Here is a 9,132-nt window from a genome sequence, read left to right as displayed (position 1 = left end):
TGAATATTTTATTCAGGAAGGAGTGTTGTATAGATGAAAGATAATTAAGTGCCATATAAAGGAAGTGGGTTACATGACGTTATGCTGGGGTGCAGTGAGTGCAGGATGGAGCTGGGGACAGCTGGTAAACTTCTGTGCTTCTCCGGTATGATTATAATGATGATGGAAGTCTCAGAGCAAGAGCTTCCACATGCCCAGCACTGTGCTAATTAAACCATCAAGGATGGAATTCAATTGCTGGCCTGTGGTAAACACTGGGGAACACACAAAAACAGTCAGTGACTGGCTGGGCGTGGTGGCTCATACCTGTGATCCTAGTATTGTGGGAGGTCGAGGTGAGAGCATCACTTGTGTCTAGGAATTGGAGACAAGCCTTGGCAAAATAGCAAAATCTCGACTCTACAAAAAAAAAAATCAAAAAATTAGCCAGGCACAGTGGTATGTGGCTGTAGTCCCAGCTACTCAGGATGCTGAGGCAGGAGGATCGTCTGAGCCTAGGGTGTTGAGGCTGCAGTGAGCCATGACTGTGCCACTGCACTCCAGTACAGGCGACAGAGTGAGACCCCAACTCAGAAAAAAAAATAGTCAGAGACAAGCACTTGGAGACATTGTAGTCTCTATGGGAAAGTAAGATGACATAGAGCCTCGTACTTAAAAAAAAAAAGCTCATTGAATGAATAAATGATTGAAGACAAGTGATAAAATCCATATGTCAAACTCCAAAATGAAAGCATCATACTCTTAAGTGCTGCAAGATCTTTCTCTGTACTTAGGGCATGCCCAGTTCTCTCCACTTGATCAAGGTGGTTGGATAGAACAGAAAGAGGGTACCCTTTGGGTCAAGGTTTCTCAACCTTGCTGCTATTAAAAGTTTATGATGGGTAATTCTACATCACTGGGCCTGACCTGTGCCCTGTTAGGTCTACCAGCAACCCTGGTCTCTACTCAACAGGCACCAGTTGCAACCACCCCCCAACAATGTGGCAAACAGCAATGTCACCAGACACTGTCCAGTGTTTCCTGGAAGGTGAAAATTGTCTCTGGCTGAGAACCACTGAGTTAAATAGATCGAGACCCTAGTCCAGGTTCCATCATTTGCTAGCTTTTGTATGTTGGACCAATCATCTTACTGTCATCCAATCTCAGTCTCCTGATCCATATCACGGATTCATCTCTGTCTCTTTGAGAGTGATAGGCAGAATGATTGGCTCCAATTTTTCATCTTTCTCTGCTTCCCCAACCCTTGACTTTGGGCTTGGTCATGTGATCTACTTTAGCCAAGTCAAGTAAACAAGGCATTTCATCTGGCTGTTTCCACTGGCTCTCTTGGATTCTTGTCACCACTATGACAAGAACAAGTCTGCTTGTCCAAAAAGGATGAAAATCATGTGGAGAAAACCCAGACCTACAGAGCTGCAGCCTATAGAAGAGCTTCCCGAGTCTACTTGCAAAGAGATAGGAGTAACTGCTGTTTTATACCACTGGAGAGCAGATAACCTATTATGCATGCAGCATTATTTATACAAGGGCTTACAGATACAGTGAATACCAGACAGATGAAATGCCTTGTTTACTTGACTTGGCCAAAGTAGATCACATGACCAAGCCCAAAGTCAAGGATTTGGGAAGCTGAGAAAGATGATAGTCAATCATTCAGTCTATCACACTCAAATAGACATAGTTGAATCTGTGATATGGATCAGGAGATTGAGGTTGGAAGAGAGTAAGATGATATCTATATATTATAGTATATGTATATTATATATATATTATATTATATATTATATATATGCAAATTATATATATATGATATAACATATATATATGGTATATATACAGAGCCAGCCACATATCAGGCAATCAAAAAATCTTACATGCCTTTTTCTCTCCTCTCTTTGACCACCTTCAAATAGAATTGGGCCTGGTTTTCTTCCGGTTGCACATATGGTTCACAAGAACATTCCGTCCACCATTTGGGGGATGATTAAAATAACAATGAAAATAGCCACAACTAGCACATTACAAATACAAGTCAGAAATGGACTCAGTACCTCCTATAAGGCAACTATACGCTGGCATACACTAGTTTCTGAAACCAAGACTTAATGGACAATATGTTCAAGCACTTAAACCAGATGCATGTTAGAAGAATATTTCTGCCGTATTTATGTGTCGGGTGTGTTCTTTCTTTCCATGTTTGAGGTCTCAGCTGGACACCAAGAGCACATGAAATTTACTGAATTGATCGGGTCAACACAGGGCTTTGGGAACAATGGTGTTAAGTCTGCAAATGTTCCATTAGAACTTTCCTTTTCTCCATAACTCTGTCTTTTGTATTGCCCCAACTCTAGAGAAAGACTTCTGTTTCATCACTGTCATTGCAGCATGTTGCTGTTGTTGTCGTTGTTTCTTGTTTTGTTTCGTTTTATAACTAAACCCCCTGCCATGCCTCTCTGATTGGCAGTCCAAGGTCATTTTCCAATAGAAGAGGCTTCAGGATGTGACTGAGATTTCAGTCAATCTTCAACCATTTATGGGGACTTGTATAGGACAGGGACCGTGATGGGCTTTAGAGATGTCACGAGTCACACAGTTTCTACCAACAGGATCTCGTGGGTCCGTGGGAAGGAAGCCCAAGACAACAACACAGCATGCATAGGAGAGGTCTACATTTGAATTCCCAGAGGCTGCGATTCTGGCAACAGGAACTCTGCAGATGGGATCGAGTTAAGCATCTTGAGATGAAGAGACTATCTTGGATTCTCTGGGTGGGTTCAATATACTTGCAAGGGTCCTTCTAAGAGAGAGGCAGGATGGTCAAAGTCAGAGTAGAAGATGTGGGAGCAGAAGCAGACAGAGAGGCAGACATGAGCCTCGGAGGGAGGCAAGCTCTAGCCAAGGATTGCAGGAAGACTCTCATACCTGGAAAGGCAAAGAGAAGATTCTCCCTTGGAGTCTCCAGAAGGAATGCAGCCCTCCTGAACACTAGATTTTAGTCCATGAGGCCTACAAGAAGAGACCCAAAGAAATGGAATTTAGTAAAAAGTGTGCATTTATTCTTACACGTTTAAACTTCAGTCTCCCTCCAAGTACTCTTTGTTTGATGCAATACACCTATCGAAATGCTTTTTCCACTGCTCAAGACAGTTGTTTTATTCATCCATGTCAATGCTTTCTAGTGCTTCTGCCTTTTTTGTTTGTTTGTTTGTTTCATCTCTTCCACATCAGCAAAACGTTTCCCTTTGGGGCCTTTTTCCATCTGGGGAAAAACAAAAAAAAGTCACTCAGGGTGAGATCGGGTAAATAAGGAAGGTGAAGCACAGGGTTTATGTCACTTTGTTCAAAAACTGCTGAAGACTCAGCTCAGAATGGGCAGGTGCATTGCCATGGTGAAAGAACCAGACACCTATTTGCCACAACTCGGGACGTTTCTTCGGCAAATCATGATGCAACCTTCTCAGAACTTCCAGATAAAAACTTTGTCTCATCCTTTGATCTGAAGAAAAAAATTCTGAGTGTACTACAAAGGACCCACCCTCCAAAAGATAATTCTGTTGTTTTTTTTTTTCCTGGGGATCCCTCCTCGTATTTTAAACTTCTGATATCCAGAACCAGGAATAAATTCGTGCTGTTTTAAGTCACTAAGTTGGTGGTAATTTGTTACAGCAGCGATAGGAAACTAATATGGGGGAAAACGCTTGGTGAGTTCCTAACATATACTGGAGGACTTCCTGGAGGAGATAATGAGAAAACAGGAGGACGTGAAAAAGTCAAGGGAAGAGATGGGGAAAAGGCATTCCTTGCAGAGGGATTCATATGAAAGAAGCATGAAGACCTCAAAAATATATTTAAAACACAATATGTTATGATGGCTCAGAACTTGGCACATGATGGGCACTCACTGTTCACTGAATTATTTAAACATATGCACGCCCCTGTAACTGCCACTTATATAAGACAAAATGCACGCAAAACCGAGCAGCATTAAATCCAAACGAGGCCGGGTTCGGTGGCTCAGCCTGTCATCCCAGCACTTTGAGAGGCTGAGGCCAGTGGATTGCTTGAGCCAGTGGGTTTGAGACCAGCCCGGGCAACTTGGCAAGACCCCGTCTCTACAATAAATCAAAAATTAGCCGGGCATGGTAGCACTTCTGACTACTTAGAAGGCTGGGGCAGAAGGATCCCCAGAGCCTGGAAGGTCGACACCGGGCTGGCCTTGAGTATGACACTGCATCCAGCCTGGGCGATGGAATGAGACTCCAACTCAAAAAAAAAGAGAGAGAAAAAAATTTAAACGAGGAGATTCAGGAAGCCCTGATGGGGGGTTGTCAGGACTGGAAGTGAGCCTTGGAGAATTGGGAGGAATCTAAGGTTCTGAAGCTTTACCTCATCGGCAGTGGGAAGATATGAAGGAAAACTTGGAAGGGCGGATCATCGGGCAGTCACTGTAGTACGGATCCCAGAGGCAGACGATGCCCAAAGCAGGGGACTCACTAAGTGGCTACTGTGGTCGTCTAGAACAAGGGTGGGATCATCGGTCTCTGGGCGTGGCTAGGGGAGAAAGGGAGGGGAGGATACAGGGGGTATGTGGCAACCCACTGGGTACCTGGTACACTATTGGGGGAGGGAGAACCTGCTAGAAACCCAAGCTTCACCTGCATGCAGCCTACTTAGGTAGCAAATCCCCACTTGGACCTCACAACTCCAAAATGAAAACAGAAAAAGAAAGGGTTTCTCATTCCCATCAAGGACAAGTCTGTCCCTACCATGTACCTTCTCTAGGTCCTCCCGTATTGAGTAGTGCAGCCTGACACACAGTAGCCTTTGTGTCATAGTCTCTTTCTTCCTTCACTCCTCTCTACCCTCACACCCAAGAGTTGAGAATGGATGCATGTCCCTGAGCCAAAGATAACCATTTCACACACTCAGTGAATCAGATATCTTTCTATTTTATAAACCTGTTTCCCTTTCTGTCTTTTCCACTATTCAGGGAGGTCTCTAAGAGAGGCATGTTTTATTCATCTTGGTCACCAGAATCCTAGCACTCTGAAATAACAATGGCGAGAGTTACCATTTACTGAACGCTTTCTACCCTCCATGCACTGAACCAGATTGTAAGCTTCAAGTGAAAAAGAGCTTTCTCTTCGCTCTGTTAAATGTTTAGTCCCAGGCCACCGGCGTGGTACTGGCATCAGTCAACTGCGTGTGTTAGTGGGAAGAGGCCAGATGATATTTTGATTACAAATGAACCCCCAAAGCTCACAGACTTAGTCCAACTAAAATTACTCTTTGACTCATGTTATATGTCCAACAACAACTGGGAAGGGGAGGGGAGTGTTATAATTGTTATGGGTTGAACTGTGACCCACAAAAAAATAGGCCCAAGTCCTAATCCCTCAGACCGTATGAGTGTGATCTTATTTGAAAATAAGGTCTTTGCAGATGCAAGCAGGTTCAGATGAGGTCATTTCAGTGGAACCTAATTTAATATAACAGGTATCTTCATAAGAAGAGGAGAACACAGAAGTAAAGGTTGGAGTGATATAGTTGTGAGCTCAGAAACACAACGGTCACCATCAGAAACTAGAAAGAGGTAAGGAAGGATTCTACCCAGAGTCTCAGAAGGAACATGGTACTGCTGACACCTTGATTTCAGACTTCTAACTTCCAGAATGATGAGAGAAAAAAGTAGCTTTTGTTTTAAGGCACTTAGTTTGTGGAAATTTGTTATGGCAACCCTATGAAATTACCACAACAGAGGAAACAAATATAGCTCAGCTCCACACAGTGACTCAGGGACCCAGGCTAACCGATATTCTGTCCCACTGTAGCCATACCACCTAGATCAGCTGGCCCTCCAGACTGCTGTAGATAGGAACTAAGAGACAGAGAGGGCTTGCTTCTTCTCACATTCCCATATCCCAGAACTCAGGTTCCCAACCCAACCCAACTCAACCCCAGGGGAGATTGGGATATAAAAGGAGTCACATGAAAACTTGCTGAACAGTAATGGTCTCTGCCATGGTGTTAAGTAAATGTCTGTAGAATAATTAAATATATCCTCATTCCAGTTGGAACTCACAATGACCGTAATGTGATTGGGCCCTGTCATCTTCCCCATGTCCTCAGAAAGGAAACTAAGGCACAGAGAGATTAAGTGACTTCTCCACTGTCACACAGCTAATAGATAACAGGCCAAGATTTGAATCCAGAAGGACCAGGTCTGAAGTCTGTGTTCTGCCCTCTCAGTAAGCAAGCCCTGAAGAAATAAAGAGGGTCCTTCAAGACAAGTAACTTTGCACTACATCACTTAAAGGTGTTCCTCAGGCCAGTGACTTAACACTTTCAAAGTATAGGAAGTTTTCCTACCAATTAAGATGCACTTTGTGGCTAAAGTTCCCTCCGTCTGCTCAGAGATGGTCTCCTCATCACATCCGAATTTAAAGCAGGCCCTTTGGCACACCTCCATTTATTGCCATTAGGCGAGTCACTTTGAGAACAAAAGAAAAAACTCTCAGCCTTTGAGAAGAGCTGATTTTCAGCCTCATCCTGGATCTCGAGAAAGTATCTGTCATGTTTGATGTCCCTCATTCGGCAAGATATTTTAATTCAAACTGTGCTGGCTGATTTGGACGTCTCCTGGTCGGGGAGGACTTGTCGCTGGCAGAGTTGCTATGTTGCCAGCTCTTTTTGACTTGACAAAAGAACGCTGGTCTGGCGGAGGCTGCACAAACCGGGTTTGCAACTCAATGCTGGTTTTGCCCAGTAGTAATTAGTTCATTAACTTGAGCACACGAGCTCATGAAAGGAGAAGGTGGAGGGTGCCACATCAGCGGTCTGTGTAAGTCCATCAAAAATTAGGAGCTGGAAAAGGTCTGGCCCAGACATCCTGCTCAATGCCTTCATTAACCAAAGAACCTGCCGGAAATCCAGGAGTCCCCGGATGTCCGCAGCATGTGGAGGCCCCAGCTACATGAGAAAGCAGGAAGGTAGATGGCAGGCGAGAGGGACAGAGGGGTCTATTCTTTATAGAGGTCTTCCCAGGGAGCAGGCCTCACACTAGGCATTTGGACTTTCAGCAGACAGTGCAATGTCTATCATAGTGACCTCAGCATATTTTATATGTGGGAATATAGGCTCAGGGGTGTTTATGATTTGCCAAACGTCTCAGTGAGTCGATGGCAGGGCGGGAGCCAGGTCTGTGTCTTTACGATGCACAAAACCAATGCTTTTTCTATCTTGCCAATCAATTAACGGGCCCAACTTGCAGATTCAAGGTCACATGATCAGCTCCAGTTCTTTTATCATCTAATCTCAGCACACATTTGGAAGCATTCCTCATCAGTGCTATATTGAGCTGCAGTTTGCACATGTTTATTTACAGGGGATTAATTAACTTTGCTATTTGCAAGTGCTGAACTAAGGGAAAATTGACTTTTTCTCAGAGTAGGTATGGTGACATTCCAACCCTCGTCCCCACACTCAAAATGTCAAAATCCTTCTTGGCCAAACTCTGAAGAAAAAAATGGCACATGTTATGACAAGCAAAGAGGACAGTCGGGGCGGCTTAGACTACTTGGGCCAGCACTGTGGCCTCAAGGTCCTGACTGCCACTGAAAAGGACCTAGGGTGAGACCTGTTACTTCTCTGAACTCCTGTTCTCTCAGCCGGAAAACAGAAACAGAATGGAGGTCTCTGAAGCCCTGTCTGGCTCTGAGGCTCTCTGTAAACAGTCAGGGAGTGAGTCCTGGTTCATCACCTGCAGTGTGAGTCCAAGTGGGGCTCTTCGTAGAAGATGAAGGATCAGATCAAGGGGTCATGAAGAGGAACCCGTGACTCCCGGCCCCTGCAGACCTGCCTTAGAAGAGAGACCTCCTAAGGAAACTGGAAGCAGAGTTGCCCAGCAAGGGGACACAGTAGAATCTGGTGCTTTCATTCCAGGATCACCCACAGGTGGGGGGTGAGGTTCCAAGGAAAGAAAATCTCCGTCTTCAATGAGAAAAGGCCTGGAGTATTGAAGGAAGAGATTGGGTGGCCCAAGTGACAAGAAGAGGACTCTGGGAAAGGGACACAGGATTGTAGTGTCAATCACAATCAAAGAAGAAACTTGCCAACCTGCAGCATGTGTGGAATGGGACATTCTTCCTTCACCCATTCAGCTGTCCATTCATTCATTCATCCAGCAGGTTGACTAGATATAAATGCAATCATGAGTGCAAACATACCATCAGAGAAAGCACAGCTTGGTGGGGCCAAGTCCCTTCTTAAGGGAGCCATTCTCCACAAAAGACAGACCCAAGGGCTGAGCATGGCATCAAACCCTGTAAGTATCAAGGAGAATAAGATTCTAATCTCCTCTGCCCCCATCTGACTCCATGTTGTATTAAAATGCTTATGGACTGGACAGTTGAAACCCTTAGACTTAGTTTCTCTCCTTTTTCAATGAATGTCTTTGAAAGCTTCTTTCCACACACCTCTAAAATGGGGATGATACCACCAGCCTAGTCTGTCTCATGGAGAGTGAGAAGAGCATGGGAAGAGAGAAGCACTAAGCCTAGAAGCCATTCGTTTATGAACCGTTATGAGGCCTCTGTAGGAAGAGGAAGTGTTGTGATTATACCAATCTGTGAAAGTGCTCCTGGTGGAATTTCTTGAGCCTGTGCAAGCAGGGTGGCTGTTTTACTGTAACTGAGCAGAACAGCAGGTCTGGGGTGTTGGTCAAGCAGCTGAAGAAAAATGCTGTGCTAGAAGACACAGGTAGGGCCTGCAGAGGAAGGCTGTCTACACTCCCCTGCCTCTGACTCATCCAGAAAGAGCAGCAGAAGGCATCAGATCCCAAGATCCATGGGAGGCCTGGTTCTGGTGTCTGGGCAAAGGACCAGGAGCTGACTCTCCCAGGGACAGGTCGGAAGACAGGTGGGGAGAGGTGATGAGGGTACGTGGATCACTATGGACAGATTTAGAAGGCTGGAGGCTACTCTGTTTTTGAACTGGAGGTGAAGTTCAGATTGGACTCACGGCTCCAAAGACCCAGGCCTGTGTCAGAAGCCATCCCCAGACATACACCATAAGACTAATGTCTGATCGGCTGTTTCCTGGTCAACACCATGTTAGTAGGGACTGTGATTGGAC

This window comes from Carlito syrichta, unplaced genomic scaffold, assembly GCF_000164805.1.
Source record: "Carlito syrichta isolate Samal-C Ts95f unplaced genomic scaffold, Tarsius_syrichta-2.0.1 Scaffold309275, whole genome shotgun sequence".
Classification (NCBI taxonomy): domain Eukaryota; kingdom Metazoa; phylum Chordata; class Mammalia; order Primates; family Tarsiidae; genus Carlito; species Carlito syrichta.
The sequence above is the reverse complement of the archived record's forward strand: the minus strand, read 5'-3'. Positions refer to the sequence as shown.